Consider the following 23325-nt stretch of genomic DNA (forward strand, 5'->3'; position numbering starts at 1 on the left):
AATAGCAGTAAATTTTATCATATGTTGAACCTGGGAATAATACCGCTTCTAATAGCAGTAAATTTTATCATATGTTGAAGCTGGGAATAATACCGCTTCTAATAGAAGTAAATTTTAACATATGTTGAACCTATGAAAAATACCGCTTCTAATAGCAGTACATTTTATCATATGTTGAAGCTGGGAATAATATCGCTTCTTATAGCAGTAAATTTTATCATATGTTGAACCTGGGAATAATACCGCTTCTAATAGTAATAAATTTTATCATATGTTGAACCTGGGAATAATACCGTTTCTAATAGCAGTAAAGTTTATCATATGTTTAACCTGGGAATAATACCGCTTCTAATAGAAGTAAATTTTATGATATGTTGAACCTGGGAATAATACCGCTTCTAATAGCAGTAAATTTTATCATATGTTGAACCTGGGAAAAATACCGCTTCCAATAGCAGTAAATTTTATCATATGTTGAACCTGGGAATAATACTGCTTCTAATAGCAGTAAATTTTATCATATGTTGAACCTGGGAACAATACCGCTTCTAATAGCAGTAAATTTTATCATATGTTGAACCCGGGAATAATACCGCTTCTAATAGCAGTAAATTTTATGATATGTTTAACCTGGGAATAATACCGCTTCTAATAGCAGTAAAGTTTATCATATGTTGAACCTGGGAATAATACCGCTTCTAATAGCAGTAAATTTTTTCATATGTTGAAGCTGGGAATAATATCGCTTCTAATAGCAGTAAATTTTATCATATGTTGAACCTGGGAATAATACCGCTTCTAATAGTAATAAATTTTATCATATGTTGAACCTGGGAATAATACCGTTTCTAATAGCAGTAAAGTTTATCATATGTTTAACCTGGGAATAATACCGCTTCTAATAGAAGTAAATTTTATGATATGTTGAACCTGGGAATAATACCGCTTCTAATAGCAGTAAATTTTATCATATGTTGAACCTGGGAAAAATACCGCTTCCAATAGCAGTAAATTTTATGATATGTTGAACCTGGGAATAATACTGCTTCTAATAGCAGTAAATTTTATCATATGTTGAACCTGGGAACAATACCGCTTCTAATAGCAGTAAATTTTATCATATGTTGAACCCGGGAATAATACCGCTTCTAATAGCAGTAAATTTTATGATATGTTTAACCTGGGAATAATACCGCTTCTAATAGCAGTAAAGTTTATCATATGTTGAACCTGGGAATAATACCGCTTCTAATAGCAGTAAATTTTATCATATGTTGAAGCTGGGAATAATATCGCTTCTAATAGCAGTAAATTTTATCATATGTTGAACCTGGGAATAATACCGCTTCTAATAGTAATAAATTTTATCATATGTTGAACCTGGGAATAATACCGTTTCTAATAGCAGTAAAGTTTATCATATGTTTAACCTGGGAATAATACCGCTTCTAATAGAAGTAAATTTTATGATATGTTGAACCTGGGAATAATACCGCTTCTAATAGCAGTAAATTTTATCATATGTTGAACCTGGGAAAAATACCGCTTCCAATAGCAGTAAATTTTATCATATGTTGAACCTGGGAATAATACTGCTTCTAATAGCAGTAAATTTTATCATATGTTGAACCTGGGAACAATACCGCTTCTAATAGCAGTAAATTTTATCATATGTTGAACCCGGGAATAATACCGCTTCTAATAGCAGTAAATTTTATGATATGTTTAACCTGGGAATAATACCGCTTCTAATAGCAGTAAATTTTATCATATGTTGAAGCTGGGAATAATACCATTTCTAATAGCAGTAAATTTTATCATATGTTGAAGCTGGGAATAATTCCGCTTCTAATAGCAGTGAATTTTATCATATGTTGAACCTGGGAATACTACCGCTTCTAATAGCAGTAAATTTTATCATATGTGGAACCTGGGAATAATACCGCTTCTAATAGCAGTAAATTTTATCATATGTTGAACCTGGGAATAATACCGCTTCTAATAGCAGTAAATTTTATCATATGTTGAAGCTGGGAATAATACCGCTTCTAATAGCAGTAAATTTTATCATATGTTGAACCTGGGAATAATACCGCTTCTAATAGCAGTAAATTTTATCATATGTTGAAGCTGGGAATAATACCGCTTCTAATAGAAGTAAATTTTAACATATGTTGAACCTATGAAAAATACCGCTTCTAATAGCAGTACATTTTATCATATGTTGAAGCTGGGAATAATATCGCTTCTAATAGCAGTAAATTTTATCATATGTTGGACCTGGGAATAATACCGCTTCTAATAGCAGTAAAGTTTATCATATGTTGAACCTGGGAATAATACCGCTTCTAATAGCAGTAAATTTTATCATATGTTGAAGCTGGGAATAATATCGCTTCTAATAGCAGTAAATTTTATCATATGTTGAACCTGGGAATAATACCGCTTCTAATAGTAATAAATTTTATCATATGTTGAACCTGGGAATAATACCGTTTCTAATAGCAGTAAAGTTTATCATATGTTTAACCTGGGAATAATACCGCTTCTAATAGAAGTAAATTTTATGATATGTTGAACCTGGGAATAATACCGCTTCTAATAGCAGTAAATTTTATCATATGTTGAACCTGGGAAAAATACCGCTTCCAATAGCAGTAAATTTTATCATATGTTGAACCTGGGAATAATACTGCTTCTAATAGCAGTAAATTTTATCATATGTTGAACCTGGGAACAATACCGCTTCTAATAGCAGTAAATTTTATCATATGTTGAACCCGGGAATAATACCGCTTCTAATAGCAGTAAATTTTATGATATGTTTAACCTGGGAATAATACCGCTTCTAATAGCAGTAAATTTTATCATATGTTGAAGCTGGGAATAATACCATTTCTAATAGCAGTAAATTTTATCATATGTTGAAGCTGGGAATAATACCGCTTCTAATAGCAGTGAACTTTATCATATGTTGAACCTGGGAATACTACCGCTTCTAATAGCAGTAAATTTTATCATATGTGGAACCTGGGAATAATACCGCTTCTAATAGCAGTAAATTTTATCATATGTTGAACCTGGGAATAATACCGCTTCTAATAGCAGTAAATTTTATCATATGTTGAAGCTGGGAATAATACCGCTTCTAATAGAAGTAAATTTTAACATGTGTTGAACCTATGAAAATACCGCTTCTAATAGCAGTAAATTTTATCATATGTTGAAGCTGGGAATAATACCGCTTCTAATAGCAGTAAATTTTATCATATGTTGAACCTGGGAATAATACAGCTTCTAATAGCAGTAAATTTTATCATATGTTGAACCTGGGAATAATACTGCTTCTAATAGCAGTAAAGTTTATCATTTGTTGAACCTGGGAATAATACCGCTTCTAATAGCAGTAAATTTTATCATATGTTGAAGCTGGGAATAATACCGCTTCCAATAGCAGTAAATTTTATCATATGTTGAACCTGGGAATAATACTGCTTCTAATAGCAGTAAATTTTATCATATGTTGAACCTGGGAACAATACCGCTTCTAATAGCAGTAAATTTTATGATATGTTTAACCCGGGAATAATACCGCTTCTAATAGCAGTAAACTTTATGATATGTTTAACCTGGGAATAATACCGCTTCTAATAGCAGTAAATTTTATCATATGTTGAAGCTGGGAATAATACCGCTTCTAATAGCAGTAAATTCTATCATATGTTGAAGCTGGGAATAATACCGTTTCTAATAACAGTAAATTTTATCATATGTTTAAGCTGGCAATATTACCGCTTCTAATAGCAGTAAATTTTATCATATGTTGAACCTGGGAATAATACCGCTTCTAATAGCAGTAAATTTTATCATATGTTGAAGCTGGGAATAATACCGCTTCTAATAGCAGTGAATTTTATCATATGTTGAACCTGGGAATACTACCGCTTCTAATAGCAGTAAATTTTATCATATGTGGAACCTGGGAATAATACCGCTTCTAATAGCAGTAAATTTTATCATATGTTGAACCTGGGAATAATACCGCTTCTAATAGCAGTAAATTTTATCATATGTTGAAGCTGGGAATAATACCGCTTCTAATAGAAGTAAATTTTAACATATGTTGAACCTATGAAAAATACCGCTTCTAATAGCAGTACATTTTATCATATGGTGAAGCTGGGAATAATATCGCTTCTAATAGCAGTAAATTTTATCATCATATGAACCTGGGAATAATACCGCTTCTAATAGCAGTAAATTTTATCATATGTTGAACCTGGGAATAATACCGCTTCTAATAGCAGTAAATTTTATCATATGTTGAAGCTGGGAATAATATCGCTTCTAATAGCAGTAAATTTTATCATATGTTGAACCTGGGAATAATACCGCTTCTAACAGTAGTAAATTTTATCATATGTTGAACCTGGGAATAATACCGTTTCTAATAGCAGTAAAGTTTATCATATGTTAAAGCTGGGAATAATACCGCTTCTAATAGCAGTAAATTTTATGATATGTTGAACCTGGGAATAATACCGCTTCTAATAGCAGTAAATTTTATCATATGTTGAACCTGGGTATAATACCGCTTCTAATAGCAGTAAATTTTATCATATGTTGAACCTGGGAATAATACCGCTTCTAATAGCAGTAAATTTTATCATATGTTGAACCTGGGAATAATACCGCTTCTAATAGCAGTAAATTTTATCATATGTTGAAGCTGGGAATAATACCGCTTCTAATAGCAGTAAATTTTATCATATGTTGAACCTGGGAATAATACAGCTTCTAATAGCAGTAAATTTTATCATATGTTGAACCTGGGAATAATACTGCTTCTAATAGCAGTAAAGTTTATCATTTGTTGAACCTGGGAATAATACCGCTTCTAATAGCAGTAAATTTTATCATATGTTGAAGCTGGGAATAATACCGCTTCCAATAGCAGTAAATTTTATCATATGTTGAACCTGGGAATAATACTGCTTCTAATAGCAGTAAATTTTATCATATGTTGAACCTGGGAACAATACCGCTTCTAATCGTAGTAAATTTTATGATATGTTGAACCCGGGAATAATACCGCTTCTAATAGCAGTAAATTTTATGATATGTTTAACTTGGGAATAATACCGCTTCTAATAGCAGTAAATTTTATCATATGTTGAAGCTGGGAGTAATACCGCTTCTAATAGCAGTAAATTCTATCATATGTTGAACCTGGGAATAATACCGCTTCTAATAGCAGTAAATTTTATCATATGTTGACCCTGGGAATAATACCGCTTCTAATAGCAGTAAATTTTATCATATGTTGAAGCTGGGAATAATACCGCTTCTAATAGCAGTAAATTTTATCATATGTTGAACCTGGGAATAATACCGCCTCTAATAGCAGCAAATTTTATGATATGTTGAACCGGGGAATAATACCGCTTCTAATAGCAGTAAATTTTATCATATGTTGAAGCTGGGAATAATACCGCTTCTAATAGCAGTGAATTTTATCATATGTTGAACCTGGGAATAATACCGCTTCTAATAGCAGTAAATTTTATCATATGTTGAAGCTGGGAATAATACCGCTTCTAATAGCAGTACATTTTATCATATGTTGAACCTGGGAATAATACCGCTTCTAATAGCAGTAAATTTTATCATATGTTGAAGCTGGGAATAATACCGCTTCTAATAGCAGTAAATTTTATCATATGTTGAACCTGGGAATAATACCGCTTCTAATAGCAGTAAATTTTATCATATGTTGAACCTGGGAATAATACCGCTTCTAATAGCAGTAAATTTTATCATATGTTGAACCTGGGAATAATACCGCTTCTAATAGCAGTAAATTTTATCATATGTTGAAGCTGGGAATAATACCGCTTCCAATAGCAGTAAATTTTATCATATGTTGAACCTGGGAATATTACTGCTTCTAATAGCAGTAAATTTTATCATATGTTGAACCTGGGAACAATACCGCTTCTAATAGCAGTAAATTTTATCATATGTTGAACCCGGGAATAATACCGCTTCTAATAGCAGTAAATTTTATGATATGTTTAACCTGGGAATAATACCGCTTCTAATAGCAGTAAATTTTATCATATGTTGAAGCTGGGAATAATACCGCTTCTAATAGCAGTAAATTTTATCATATGTTGAACCTGGGAATAATACCGCTTCTAATAGCAGTAAATTTTATCATATGTTGAACCTGGGAATAATACCGCTTCTAATAGCAGTAAATTTTATCATATGTTGAACCTGGGAATAATACCGCTTCTAATAGCAGTAAATTTTATCATATGTTGAAGCTGGGAATAATACCGCTTCTAATAGCAGTAAATTTTATCATATGTTGAACCTGGGAATAATACCATTTCTAATAGCAGTAAATTTCATCATATGTTAAAGCTGGGAATAATACCGCTTCTAATAGCAGTAAATTTTATGATATGTTGAACCTGGGAATAATACCGTTTCTAATAGCAGTAAATTTTATCATATGTTGAACCTGGGTATAATACCGCTTCTAATAGCAGTAAATTTTATCATATGTTGAACCTGGGAATAATACCGCTTCTAATAGCAGTAAATTTTATCATATGTTGAACCTGGGAATAATACCGCTTCTAATAGCAGTAAATTTTATCATATGTTGAAGCTGGGAATAATACCGCTTCTAATAGCAGTAAATTTTATCATATGTTGAACCTGGGAATAATACAGCTTCTAATAGCAGTAAATTTTATCATATGTTGAACCTGGGAATAATACTGCTTCTAATAGCAGTAAAGTTTATCATTTGTTGAACCTGGTAATAATACCGCTTCTAATCGCAGTAAATTTTATCATATGTTGAAGCTGGGAATAATACCGCTTCCAATAGCAGTAAATTTTATCATATGTTGAACCTGGGCATAATACTGCTTCTAATAGCAGTAAATTTTATCATATGTTGAACCTGGGAATAATACCGCTTCTAATAGCAGTAAATTCTATCATATGTTGAACCTGGGAATAATACCGCTTCTAATAGCAGTAAATTTTATCATATGTTGAACCTGGGAATAATACCGCTTCTAATAGCAGTAAATTTTATCATATGTTGAAGCTGGGAATAATACCGCCTCTAATAGCAGCAAATTTTATGATATGTTGAACCGGGGAATAATACCGCTTCTAATAGCAGTAAATTTTATCATATGTTGAAGCTGGGAATAATACCGCTTCTAATAGCAGTGAATTTTATCATATGTTGAACCTGGGAATAATACCGCTTCTAATAGCAGTAAATTTTATCATATGTTGAAGCTGGGAATAATACCGCTTCTAATAGCAGTACATTTTATCATATGTTGAACCTGGGAATAATACCGCTTCTAATAGCAGTAAATTTTATCATATGTTGAACCTCGGAATAATACTGCTTCTAATAGCAGTAAATTTTAATATATGTTGAACCTGGGAATAATACCGTTTCTAATAGCAGTAAATTTCATCATATGTTAAAGCTGGGAATAATACCGCTTCTAATCGCAGTAAATTTTATCATATGTTGAAGCTGGGAATAATACCGCTTCTAATAGCAGTAAATTTTATCATATGTTGAAGCTGGGAATAATACCGCTTCTAATAGCAGTAAATTTTATCATATGTTGAAGCTGGGAATAATACCGCTTCTAATAGCAGTAAATTTTATCATATGCTGAACCTGGGAATAATACCGCTTCTAATAGCAGTAAATTTTATCATATGTTGAACCTGGGAATAATACCGCTTCTAATAGCAGTAAATTTTATCATATGTTGAAGCTGGGAATAATACCGCTTCCAATAGCAGTAAATTTTATCATATCTTGAACCTGGGAATAATACTGCTTCTAATAGCAGTAAATTTTATCATATGTTGAACCTGGGAACAATACCGCTTCTAATAGCAGTAAATCTTATCATATGTTGAACCCGGGAATAATTACCGCTTCTAATAGCAGTAAATTTTATGATATGTTTAACCTGGGAATAATACCGCTTCTAATAGCAGTAAATTTTATCATATGTTGAAGCTGGGAATAATACCGCTTCTAATAGCAGTACATTTTATCATATGTTGAACCTGGGAATAATACCGCTTCTAACAGCAGTAAATTTTATCATATGTTGAAGCTGGGAATAATACCGCTTCTAATAGCAGTAAATTTTATCATATGTTGAAGCTGGGAATAATACCGTTTCTAATAGCAGTAAATTTCATCATATGTTAAAGCTGGGAATAATACCGCTTCTAATAGCAGTAAATGTTATCATATGTTGAAGCTGGGAATAATACCGCTTCTAATAGCAGTAAATTTTATCATATGTTGAAGCTGGGAATAATACCGCTTCTAATAGCAGTAAATTTTATCATATGTTGAACCTGGGAATAATACCGCTTCAAATAGCAGTAAATTTTATCATATGTTGAACCTGGGAATAATACCGCTTCTAATAGCAGTAAATTTTATCATATGTTTAACCTGGGAATAATACCGCTTCTAATAGCAGTAAATTTTATCATATGTTGAAGCTGGGAATAATACCGCTTCCAATAGCAGTAAATTTTATCATATGTTGAACCTGGGAATAATACTGCTTCTAATAGCAGTAAATTTTATCATATGTTGAACCTGGGAACAATACCGCTTCTAATATCAGTAAATTTTATCATATGTTGAACCCGGGAATAATACCGCTTCTAATAGCAGTAAATTTTATGATATGTTTAACCTGGGAATAATACCGCTTCTAATAGCAGGAAATTTTATCATATGTTGAAGCTGGGAATAATACCGCTTCTAATAGCAGTATATTCTATCATATGTTGAAGCTGGGAATAATACCGCTTCTAATAACAGTAAATTTTATCATATGTTGAAGCTGGGAATAATACCGCTTCTAATAGCAGTAAATTTTATCATATGTTGAACCTGGGAATAATACCGCTTCTAATAGCAGTAAATTTTATCATATGTTGAAGCTGGGAATAATACCGCTTCTAATAGCAGTAAATTTTATCATATGTTGAAGCTGGGAATAATACCGTTTCTAATAGCAGTAAATTTTATCATATGTTGAAGCTGGGAATAATACCGCTTCTAATAGCAGTAAATTTTATCATATGTTGAAGCTGGGAATAATACCGCTTCTAATAGCAGTAAATTTTATCATATGTTGAATCTGGGAATAATACCATTTCTAATAGCAGTAAATTTTATCATATGTTGAAGCTGGGAATAATACCGCTTCTAATAGCAGTAAATTTTATCATATGTTGAAGCTGGAAATAATACCGCTTCTAATAGAAGTAAATTTTATCATATGTTGAACCTGGGAATAATACAGCTTCTAATAGCAGTAAATTTTATCATATGTTGAACCTGGGAATAATACTGCTTCTAATAGCAGTAAAGTTTATCATTTGTTGAACCTGGGAATAATACCGCTTCAAATAGTAGTAAATTTTATCATATGTTGAAGCTGGGAATAATACCGCTTCCAATAGCAGTAAATTTTATCATATGTTGAACCTGGGAATAATACTGCTTCTAATAGCAGTAAATTTTATCATATGTTGAACCTGGGAACAATACCGCTTCTAATAGCAGTAAATTTTATGATATGTTGAACCCGGGAATAATACCGCTTCTAATAGCAGTAAATTTTATGATATGTTTAACCTGGGAATAATACCGCTTCTAATAGCAGTAAATTTTATCATATGTTGAACCTGGGAATAATACCGCTTCTAATAGCAGTAAATTTTATCATATGTTGAAGCTGGGAATAATACCGCTTCTAATAGCAGTAAATTTTATCATATGTTGAATCTGGGAATAATACCATTTCTAATAGCAGTAAATTTTATCATATGTTGAAGCTGGGAATAATACCGCTTCTAATAGCAGTAAATTTTATCATATGTTGAAGCTGGGAATAATACCGTTTCTAATAGCAGTAAATTTTATCATATGTTGAACCTGGGAATAATACCGCTTCTAATAGCAGTAAATTTTATCATATGATGAACCTGGGAATAATACCGCTTCTAATAGCAGTAAATTTTATCATATGTTGAACCTGGGAATAATACCGCTTCTAATAGCAGTAAATTTTATCATATGTTGAACCTGGGAATAATACCGCTTCTAATAGCAGTAAATTTTATGATATGTTTTACCTGGGATTAATACCGCTTCTAATAGCAGTAAATTTTATCATATGTTGAACCTGGGAATAATACCGCTTCTAATAGCAGTAAATTTTATGATATGTTGAACCTGGGAATAATACCGCTTCTAATAGCAGTAAATGTTATGATATGTTTAAGCTGGGAATAATACCGCTTCTAATAGCAGTAAATTCTATAATATGTTGAAGCTGGGAATAATACCGCTTCTAATAGCAGTAAATGTTATCATATGTGGAAGCTGGGAATAATACTGCTTCTAATAGCAGTACATTTTATCATATGTTGAACCTGGGAATAATACCGCTTCTAATAGCAGTAAATTTTATCATATGTGGAACCTGGGAAAAATACAGCTTTTAATAGCAGTAAATTTTAATTATATGTTGAACCTGGGAATAATACCGCTTCTAATAGCAGTAAATTTTATCATATGTTGAAGCTGGGAATAATACCGCTTCTAATAGCAGTAAATTTTATCATATGTTGAACCTGGGAATAATACCGTTTCTAATAGCAGTAAATTTTATCATATGTTGAAGCTGGGAATATTACCACTTCTAATAGCGTTAAATTTTATCATATGTTTAAGCTGGGAATAATACCGCTTCTAATAACAGTAAATTTTATCATATGTTTAAGCTGGGAATAATACCGCTTCTAATAGCAGTAAATTTTATCATATGTTGAACCTGGGAATAATACCGCTTCTAATAGCAGTAAATTTTATCATATGTTGAAGCTGGGAATAATACCGCTTCTAATAGCAGTGAATTTTATCATATGTTGAACCTGGGAATAATACCGCTTCTAATAGCAGTAAATTGTATCATATGTTGAAGCTGGGAATAATACCGCTTCTAATAGCAGTACATTTTATCATATGTTGAACCTGGGAATAATACCGCTTCTAATAGCAGTAAATTTTATCATATGTTGAACCTGGGAATAATACTGCTTCTAATAGCAGTAAATTTTATCATATGTTGAACCTGGGAATAATACCGTTTCTAATAGCAGTAAATTTCATCATATGTTAAAGCTGGGAATAATACCGCTTCTAATAGCAGTAAATGTTATCATATGTTGAAGCTGGGAATAATACCGCTTCTAATAGCAGTAAATTTTATCATATGTTGAAGCTGGGAATAATACCGCTTCTAATAGCAGTAAATTTTATCATATGTTGAACCTGGGAATAATACCGCTTCAAATAGCAGTAAATTTTATCATATGTTGAACCTGGGAATAATACCGCTTCTAATAGCAGTAAATTTTATCATATGTTGAACCTGGGAATAATACCGCTTCTAATAGCAGTAAATTTTATCATATGTTGAAGCTGGGAATAATACCGCTTCCAATAGCAGTAAATTTTATCATATGTTGAACCTGGGAATAATACTGCTTCTAATAGCAGTAAATTTTATCATATGTTGAACCTGGGAACAATACCGCTTCTAATATCAGTAAATTTTATCATATGTTGAACCCGGGAATAATACCGCTTCTAATAGCAGTAAATTTTATGATATGTTTAACCTGGGAATAATACCGCTTCTAATAGCAGTAAATTTTATCATATGTTGAAGCTGGGAATAATACCGCTTCTAATAACAGTAAATTTTATCATATGTTGAAGCTGGGAATAATACCGCTTCTAATAGCAGTAAATTTTATCATATGTTGAACCTGGGAATAATACCGCTTCTAATAGCAGTAAATTTTATCATATGTTGAAGCTGGGAATAATATCGCTTCTAATAGCAGTAAATTTTATCATATGTTGAAGCTGGGAATAATACCGTTTCTAATAGCAGTAAATTTTATCATATGTTGAAGCTGGGAATAATACCGCTTCTAATAGCAGTAAATTTTATCATATGTTGAAGCTGGGAATAATACCGCTTCTAATAGCAGTAAATTTTATCATATGTTGAATCTGGGAATAATACCATTTCTAATAGCAGTAAATTTTATCATATGTTGAAGCTGGGAATAATACCGCTTCTAATAGCAGTAAATTTTATCATATGTTGAAGCTGGAAATAATACCGCTTCTAATAGAAGTAAATTTTAACATATGTTGAACCTATGAAAAATACCGCTTCTAATAGCAGTAAATTTTATCATATGTTGAAGCTGGGAATAATACCGCTTCTAATAGCAGTATATTTTATCATATGTTGAACCTGGGAATAATACAGCTTCTAATAGCAGTAAATTTTATCATATGTTGAACCTGGGAATAATACTGCTTCTAATAGCAGTAAAGGTTATCATTTGTTGAACCTGGGAATAATACCGCTTCAAATAGCAGTAAATTTTATCATATGTTGAAGCTGGGAATAATACCGCTTCCAATAGCAGTAAATTTTATCATATGTTGAACCTGGGAATAATACTGCTTCTAATAGCAGTAGATTTTATCATATGTTGAACCTGGGAACAATACCGCTTCTAATAGCAGTAAATTTTATGATATGTTGAACCCGGGAATAATACCGCTTCTAATAGCAGTAAATTTTATGATATGTTTAACCTGGGAATAATACCGCTTCTAATAGCAGTAAATTTTATCATATGTTGAAGCTGGGAATAATACCGCTTCTAATAGCAGTAAATTCTATCATATGTTGAAGCTGGGAATAATACCGCTTCTAATAACAGTAAAATTTATCATATGTTTAAGCTGGCAATAATACCGCTTCTAATAGCAGTAAATTTTATCATATGTTGAACCTGGGAATAATACCGCTTCTAATAGCAGTAAATTTTATCATATGTTGAAGCTGGGAATAATACCGCTTCTAATAGCAGTGAATTTTATCATATGTTGAACTTGGGAATACTACCGCTTCTAATAGCAGTAAATTTTATCATATGTGGAACCTGGGAATACTACCGCTTCTAATAGCAGTAAATTTTATCATATGTTGAACCTGGGAATAATACCGCTTCTAATAGCAGTAAATTTTATCATATGTTGAAGCTGGGAATAATACCGCTTCTAATAGAAGTAAATTTTAACATATGTTGAACCTATGAAAAATACCGCTTCTAATAGCAGTACATTTTATCATATGTTGAAGCTGGGAATAATATCGCTTCTAATAGCAGTAAATTTTATCATATGTTTGACCTGGGAATAATACCGCTTCTAATAGCAGTAAAGTTTATCATATGTTGAACCTGGGAATAATACCGCTTCTAATAGCAGTAAATTTTATCATATGTTGAAGCTGGGAATAATATCGCTTCTAATAGCAGTAAATTTTATCATATGTTGGACCTGGGAATAATACCGCTTCTAATAGCAGTAAATTTTATCATATGTTGAACCTGGGAATAATACCGCTTCTAATAGTAGTAAATTTTATCATATGTTGAACCTGGGAATAATACCGTTTCTAATAGCAGTAAAGTTTATCATATGTTTAACCTGGGAATAATACCGCTTCTAATAGCAGTAAATTTTATGATATGTTGAACCTGGGAATAATACCGCTTCTAATAGCAGTAAATTTTATCATATGTTGAACCTGGGAAATATACCGCTTCTAATAGCAGTAAATTTTATCATATGTTGAAGCTGGGAATAATACCGCTTCTAATAGCAGTAAATTTTATCATATGTTTAAGCTGGGAATAATACCGCTTCTAATAGCAGTAAATGTTATCATATGTTGAACCTGGGAATAATACCGCTTCTAATAGCAGTAAATTTTATCATATGTTGAACCTGGGAATAATACCGCTTCTAATAGCAGTAAATTTTATCATATGTGGAACCTGGGAAAAATACAGCTTTTAATAGCAGTAAATTTTAATTATATGTTGAACCTGGGAATAATACCGCTTCTAATAGCAGTAAATTTTATCATATGTTGAAGCTGGGAATAATACCGCTTCTAATAGCAGTAAATTTTATGATATGTTGAACCTGGGAATAATACCGTTTCTAATAGCAGTAAATTTTATCATATGTTGAAGCTGGGAATAATACCACTTCTAATAGCGTTAAATTTTATCATATGTTTAAGCTGGGAATAATACCGCTTCTAATAACAGTAAATTTTATCATATGTTTAAGCTGGGAATAATACCGCTTCTAATAGCAGTAAATTTTATCATATGTTGAACCTGGGAATAATACCGCTTCTAATAGCAGTAAATTTTATCATATGTTGAAGCTGGGAATAATACCGCTTCTAATAGCAGTGAATTTTATCATATGTTGAACCTGGGAATAATACCGCTTCTAATAGCAGTAAATTGTATCATATGTTGAAGCTGGGAATAATACCGCTTCTAATAGCAGTACATTTTATCATATGTTGAACCTGGGAATAATACCGCTTCTAATAGCAGTAAATTTTATCATATGTTGAACCTGGGAATAATACCGCTTCCAATAGCAGTAAATTTTATCATATGTTGAACCTGGGAATAATACTGCTTCTAATAGCAGTAAATTTTATCATATGTTGAACCTGGGAACAATACCGCTTCTTATATCAGTAAATTTTATCATATGTTGAACCCGGGAATAATACCGCTTCTAATAGCAGTAAATTTTATGATATGTTTAACCTGGGAATAATACCGCTTCTAATAGCAGTAAATTTTATCATATGTTGAAGCTGGGAATAATACCGCTTCTAATAGCAGTATATTCTATCATATGTTGAAGCTGGGAATAATACCGCTTCTAATAACAGTAAATTTTATCATATGTTGAAGCTGGGAATAATACCGCTTCTAATAGCAGTAAATTTTATCATATGTTGAACCTGGGAATAATACCGCTTCTAATAGCAGTAAATTTTATCATATGTTGAAGCTGGGAATAATACCGCTTCTAATAGCAGTAAATTTTATCATATGTTGAAGCTGGAAATAATACCGCTTCTAATAGAAGTAAATTTTAACATATGTTGAACCTATGAAAAATACCGCTTCTAATAGCAGTAAATTTTATCATATGTTGAAGCTGGGAATAATACCGCTTCTAATAGCAGTAAATTTTATCATATGTTGAACCTGGGAATAATACAGCTTCTAATAGCAGTAAATTTTATCATATGTTGAACCTGGGAATAATACTGCTTCTAATAGCAGTAAAGTTTATCATTTGTTGAACCTGGGAATAATACCGCTTCAAATAGCAGTAAATTTTATCATATGTTGAAGCTGGGAATAATACCGCTTCCAATAGCAGTAAATTTTATCATATGTTGAACCTGGGAATAATACTGCTTCTAATAGCAGTAAATTTTATCATATGTTGAACCTGGGAACAATACCGCTTCTAATAGCAGTAAATTTTATGATATGTTGAACCCGGGAATAATACCGCTTCTAATAGCAGTAAATTTTATGATATGTTTAACCTGGGAATAATACCGCTTCTAATAGCAGTAAATTTTATCATATGTTGAAGCTGGGAATAATACCGCTTCTAATAGCAGTAAATTCTATCATATGTTGAAGCTGGGAATAATACCGCTTCTAATAACAGTAAAATTTATCATATGTTTAAGCTGGCAATAATACCGCTTCTAATAGCAGTAAATTTTATCATATGTTGAACCTGGGAATAATACCGCTTCTAATAGCAGTAAATTTTATCATATGTTGAAGCTGGGAATAATACCGCTTCTAATAGCAGTGAATTTTATCATATGTTGAACTTGGGAATACTACCGCTTCTAATAGCAGTAAATTTTATCATATGTGGAACCTGGGAATACTACCGCTTCTAATAGCAGTAAATTTTATCATATGTTGAACCTGGGAATAATACCGCTTCTAATAGCAGTAAATTTTATCATATGTTGAAGCTGGGAATAATACCGCTTCTAATAGAAGTAAATTTTAACATATGTTGAACCTATGAAAAATACTGCTTCTAATAGCAGTACATTTTATCATATGTTGAAGCTGGGAATAATATCGCTTCTAATAGCAGTAAATTTTATCATATGTTGGACCTGGGAATAATACCGCTTCTAATAGCAGTAAAGTTTATCATATGTTGAACCTGGGAATAATACCGCTTCTAATAGCAGTAAATTTTATCATATGTTGAAGCTGGGAATAATATCGCTTCTAATAGCAGTAAATTTTATCATATGTTGGACCTGGGAATAATACCGCTTCTAATAGCAGTAAATTTTATCATATGTTGAACCTGGGAATAATACCGCTTCTAATAGTAGTAAATTTTATCATATGTTGAACCTGGGAATAATACCGTTTCTAATAGCAGTAAAGTTTATCATATGTTTAACCTGGGAATAATACCGCTTCTAATAGCAGTAAATTTTATGATATGTTGAACCTGGGAATAATACCGCTTCTAATAGCAGTAAATTTTATCATATGTTGAACCTGAGAAATATACCGCTTCTAATAGCAGTAAATTTTATCATATGTTGAAGCTGGGAATAATACCGCTTCTAATAGCAGTAAATTTTATCATATGTTTAAGCTGGGAATAATACCGCTTCTAATAGCAGTAAATTTTATCATATGTTGAACCTGGGAATAATACCGCTTCTAATAGCAGTAAATTTTATCATATGTTGAACCTGGGAATAATACCGCTTCTAATAGCAGTAAATTTTATCATATGTTGAACCTGGGAATAATACCGCTTCTAATAGCAGTAAATTTTATCATATGTTGAAGCTGGGAATAATACCGCTTCTAATAGCAGTAAATTTTATCATATGTTGAACCTGGGAATAATACCATTTCTAATAGCAGTACATTTCATCATATGTTAAAGCTGGGAATAATACCGCTTCTAATAGCAGTAAATTTTATGATATGTTGAACCTGGGAATAATACCGCTTCTAATAGCAGTAAATTTTATCATATGTTGAAGCTGGGAATAATACCGCTTCTAATAGCAGTAAATTTTATCATATGTTGAACCTGGGAATAATATCGCTTCTAATAGCAGTAAATTTTATCATATGTTGAAGCTGGGAATAATACCGCTTCCAATAGCAGTAAATTTTATCATATGTTGAACCTGGGAAATATACTGCTTCTAATAGCAGTAAATTTTATCATATGTTGAACCTGGGAACAATACCGCTTCTAATAGCAGTAAATTTTATCATATGTTGAACCCGGGAATAATACCGCTTCTAATAGCAGTAAATTTTATGATATGTTTAACCTGGGAATAATACCGCTTCTAATAGCAGTAAATTTTATCATATGTTGAAGCTGGGAATAATACCGCTTCTAATAGCAGTATATTCTATCATATGTTGAAGCTGGGAATAATACCGCTTCTAATAGCAGTAAATTTTATCATATGTTGAAGCTGGGAATAATACCGCTTCTAATAGCAGTAAATTTTATCATATGTTGAACCTGGGAATAATACCGCTTCTAATAGCAGTAAATTTTATCATATGTTGAACCTGGGAATAATACCGCTTCTAATAGCAGTAAATTTTTTCATAGGTTGAAGCTGGGAATAATACCGTTTCTAATAGCAGTAAATTTTATCATATGTTGAAGCTGGGAATAATACCGCTTGTAATAGCAGTAAATTTTATCATATGTTGAAGCTGGGAATAATACCGCTTCTAATAGCAGTAAATTTTATCATATGTTGAACCTGGGAATAATACCATTTCTAATAGCAGTAAATTTTATCATATGTTGAAGCTGGGAATAATACCGCTTCTAATAGCAGTGAATTTTATCATATGTTGAACCTGGGAATACTACCGCTTCTAATAGCAGTAAATTTTATCATATGTGGAACCTGGGAATAATACCGCTTCTAATAGCAGTAAATTTTATCATATGTTGAACCTGGGAATAATACCGCTTCTAATAGCAGTAAATTTTATCATATGTTGAAGCTGGGAATAATACCGCTTCTAATAGAAGTAAATTTTAACATATGTTGAACCTATGAAAAATACCGCTTCTAATAGCAGTAAATTTTATCATATGTTGAAGCTGGGAATAATACCGCTTCTAATAGCAGTAAATTTTATCATATGTTGAACCTGGGAATAATACAGCTTCTAATAGCAGTAAATTTTATCATATGTTGAACCTGGGAATAATACTGCTTCTAATAGCAGTAAAGTTTATCATTTGTTGAACCTGGGAATAATACCGCTTCTAATAGCAGTAAATTTTATCATATGTTGAAGCTGGGAATAATACCGCTTCCAATAGCAGTAAATTTTATCATATGTTGAACCTGGGAATAATACTGCTTCTAATAGCAGTAAATTTTATCATATGTTGAACCTGGGAACAATACCGCTTCTAATAGCAGTAAATTTTATGATATGTTGAACCCGGGAATAATACCGCTTCTAATAGCAGTAAATTTTATGATATGTTTAACCTGGGAATAATACCGCTTCTAATAGCAGTAAATTTTATCATATGTTGAACCTGGGAATAATACCGCTTCTAATAGCAGTAAATTTTATCATATGTTGAAGCTGGGAATAATACCGCTTCTAATAGAAGTAAATTTTAACATATGTTGAACCTATGAAAAATACCGCTTCTAATAGCAGTAAATTTTATCATATGTTGAAGCTGGGAATAATACCGCTTCTAATAGCAGTAAATTTTATCATATGTTGAACCTGGGAATAATACAGCTTCTAATAGCAGTAAATTTTATCATATGTTGAACCTGGGAATAATACTGCTTCTAATAGCAGTAAAGTTTATCATTTGTTGAACCTGGGAATAATACCGCTTCTAATAGCAGTAAATTTTATCATATGTTGAAGCTGGGAATAATACCGCTTCCAATAGCAGTAAATTTTATCATATGTTGAACCTGGGAATAATACTGCTTCTAATAGCAGTAAATTTTATCATATGTTGAACCTGGGAACAATACCGCTTCTAATAGCAGTAAATTTTATGATATGTTGAACCCGGGAATAATACCGCTTCTAATAGCAGTAAATTTTATGATATGTTTAACCTGGGAATAATACCGCTTCTAATAGCAGTAAATTTTATCATATGTTGAAGCTGGGAATAATACCGCTTCTAATAGCAGTAAATTCTATCATATGTTGTAGCTGGGAATAATACCGCTTCTAATAGCAGTAAATTTTATCATATGTTTAAGCTGGCAATAATACCGCTTCTAATAGCAGTAAATTTTATCATATGTTGAACCTGGGAATAATACCGCTTCTAATAGCAGTAAATTTTATCATATGTTTAAGCTGGGAATAATACCGCTTCTAATAGCAGTGAATTTTATCATATGTTGAACCTGGGAATACTACCGCTTCTAATAGAAGTAAATTTTATCATATGTGGAACCTGGGAATAATACCGCTTCTAATAGCAGTAAATTTTATCATATGTTGAACCTGGGAATAAAACCGCTTCTAATAGCAGTAAATTTTATCATATGTTGAAGCTGGGAATAATACCGCTTCTAATAGCAGTAAATTTTATCATATGTTGAACCTGGGAATAATACCGCTTCTAATAGCAGTAAATTTTATCATATGTTGAAGCTGGGAATAATACCGCTTCCAATAGCAGTAAATTTTATCATATGTTGAACCTGGGAATAAAACTGCTTCTAATAGCAGTAAATTTTATCATATGTTGAACCTGGGAACAATACCGCTTCTAATATCAGTAAATTTTATCATATGTTGAACCCGGGAATAATACCGCTTCTAATAGCAGTAAATTTTATGATATGTTTAACCTGGGAATAATACCGCTTCTAATAGCAGTAAATTTTATCATATGTTGAAGCTGGGAATAATACCGCTTCTAATAGCAGTATATTCTATCATATGTTGAAGCTGGGAATAATACCGCTTCTAATAACAGTAAATTTTATCATATGTTGAAGCTGGGAATAATACCGCTTCTAATAGCAGTAAATTTTATCATATGTTGAACCTGGGAATAATACCGCTTCTAATAGCAGTAAATTTTATCATATGTTGAAGCTGGGAATAATACCGCTTCTAATAGCAGTAAATTTTATCATATGTTGAAGCTGGGAATAATACCGTTTCTAATAGCAGTAAATTTTATCATATGTTGAAGCTGGGAATAATACTGCTTCTAATAGCAGTCAATTTTATCATATGTTGAAGCTGGGAATAATACCGCTTCTAATAGCAGTAAATTCTATCATATGTTGAAGCTGGGAATAATACCGCTTCTAATAACAGTAAAATTTATCATATGTTTAAGCTGGCAATAATACCGCTTCTAATAGCAGTAAATTTTATCATATGTTGAACCTGGGAATAATACCGCTTCTAATAGCAGTAAATTTTATCATATGTTGAACCTGGGAATAATACCATTTCTAATAGCAGTAAATTTTATCATATGTTGAAGCTGGGAATAATACCGCTTCTAATAGCAGTGAATTTTATCATATGTTGAACCTGGGAATACTACCGCTTCTAATAGCAGTAAATTTTATCATATGTGGAACCTGGGAATAATACCGCTTCTAATAGCAGTAAATTTTATCATATGTTGAACCTGGGAATAATACCGCTTCTAATAGCAGTAAATTTTATCATATGTTGAAGCTGGGAATAATACCGCTTCTAATAGAAGTAAATTTTAACATATGTTGAACCTTTGAAAAATACAACTTCTAATAGCAGTAAATTTTATCATATGTTGAAGCTGGGAATAATACCGCTTCTAATAGCAGTAAATTTTATCATATGTTGAACCTGGGAATAATACAGCTTCTAATAGCAGTAAATTTTATCATATGTTGAACCTGGGAATAATACTGCTTCTAATAGCAGTAAAGTTTATCATTTGTTGAACCTGGAAATAATACCGCTTCTAATAGCAGTAAATTTTATCATATGTTGAAGCTGGGAATAATACCGCTTCCAATAGCAGTAAATTTTATCATATGTTGAACCTGGGAATAATACTGCTTCTAATAGCAGTAAATTTTATCATATGTTGAACCTGGGAACAATACCGCTTCTAATAGCAGTAAATTTTATGATATGTTGAACCCGGGAATAATACCGCTTCTAATAGCAGTAAATTTTATGATATGTTTAACCTGGGAATAATACCGCTTCTAATAGCAGTAAATTTTATCATATGTTGAAGCTGGGAATAATACCGCTTCTAATAGCAGTAAATTCTATCATATGTTGAAGCTGGGAATAATACCGCTTCTAATAACAGTAAATTTTATCATATGTTTAAGCTGGCAATAATACCGCTTCTAATAGCAGTAAATTTTATCATATGTTGAACCTGGGAATAATACCGCTTCTAATAGCAGTAAATTTTATCATATGTTTAAGCTGGGAATAATACCGCTTCTAAAAGCAGTGAATTTTATCATATGTTGAACCTGGGAATACTACCGCTTCTAATAGAAGTAAATTTTATCATATGTGGAACCTGGGAATAATACCGCTTCTAATAGCAGTAAATTTTATCATATGTTGAACCTGGGAATAAAACCGCTTCTAATAGCAGTAAATTTTATCATATGTTGAACCTGAGAATAATACCGCTTCTAATAGCAGTAAATTTTATCATATGTTGAAGCTGGGAATAATACCGCTTCTAATAGAAGTAAATTTTAACATATGTTGAACCTATGAAAAATACCGCTTCTAATAGCAGTAAATTTTATCATATGTTGAAGCTGGGAATAATACCGCTTCTAATAGCAGTAAATTTTATCATATGTTGAACCTGGGAATAATACAGCTTCTAATAGCAGTAAATTTTATCATATGTTGAACCTGGGAATAATACTGCTTCTAATAGCAGTAAAGTTTATCATTTGTTGAACCTGGAAATAATACCGCTTCTAATAGCAGTAAATTTTATCATATGTTGAAGCTGGGAATAATACCGCTTCCAATAGCAGTAAATTTTATCATATGTTGAACCTGGGAATAATACTGCTTCTAATAGCAGTAAATTTTATCATATGTTGAACCTGGGAACAATACCGCTTCTAATAGCAGTAAATTTTATGATATGTTGAACCCGGGAATAATACCGCTTCTAATAGCAGTAAATTTTATGATATGTTTAACCTGGGAATAATACCGCTTCTAATAGCAGTAAATTTTATCATATGTTGAAGCTGGGAATAATACCGCTTCTAATAGCAGTAAATTCTATCATATGTTGAAGCTGGGAATAATACCGCTTCTAATAACAGTAAATTTTATCATATGTTTAAGCTGGCAATAATACCGCTTCTAATAGCAGTAAATTTTATCATATGTTGAACCTGGGAATAATACCGCTTCTAATAGCAGTAAATTTTATCATATGTTTAAGCTGGGAATAATACCGCTTCTAATAGCAGTGAATTTTATCATATGTTGAACCTGGGAATACTACCGCTTCTAATAGAAGTAAATTTTATCATATGTGGAACCTGGGGATAATACCGCTTCTAATAGCAGTAAATTTTATCATATGTTGAACCTGGGAATAAAACCGCTTCTAATAGCAGTAAATTTTATCATATGTTGAAATTGAGAATAATACCGCTTCTAATAGCAGTAAATTTTATCATATGTTGAAGCTGGGAATAATACCGCTTCTAATAGAAGTAAATTTTAACATATGTTGAACCTATGAAAAATACCGCTTCTAATAGCAGTAAATTTTATCATATGTTGAAGCTGGGAATAATACCGCTTCTAATAGCAGTAAATTTTATCATATGTTGAACCTGGGAATAATACAGCTTCTAATAGCAGTAAATTTTATCATATGTTGAACCTGGGAATAATACTGCTTCTAATAGCAGTAAAGTTTATCATTTGTTGAACCTGGAAATAATACCGCTTCTAATAGCAGTAAATTTTATCATATGTTGAAGCTGGGAATAATACCGCTTCCAATAGCAGTAAATTTTATCATATGTTGAACCTGGGAATAATACTGCTTCTAATAGCAGTAAATTTTATCATATGTTGAACCTGGGAATAATACCGCTTCTAATAGCAGTAAATTTTATGATATGTTTAACCCGGGAATAATACCGCTTCTAATAGCAGTAAATTTTATGATAT

The sequence above is a fragment of the Euprymna scolopes genome, chromosome 18 (genome assembly GCF_053919585.1).
Source record: "Euprymna scolopes isolate OS-2025 chromosome 18, ASM5391958v1, whole genome shotgun sequence".
NCBI lineage: Eukaryota > Metazoa > Mollusca > Cephalopoda > Sepiida > Sepiolidae > Euprymna > Euprymna scolopes.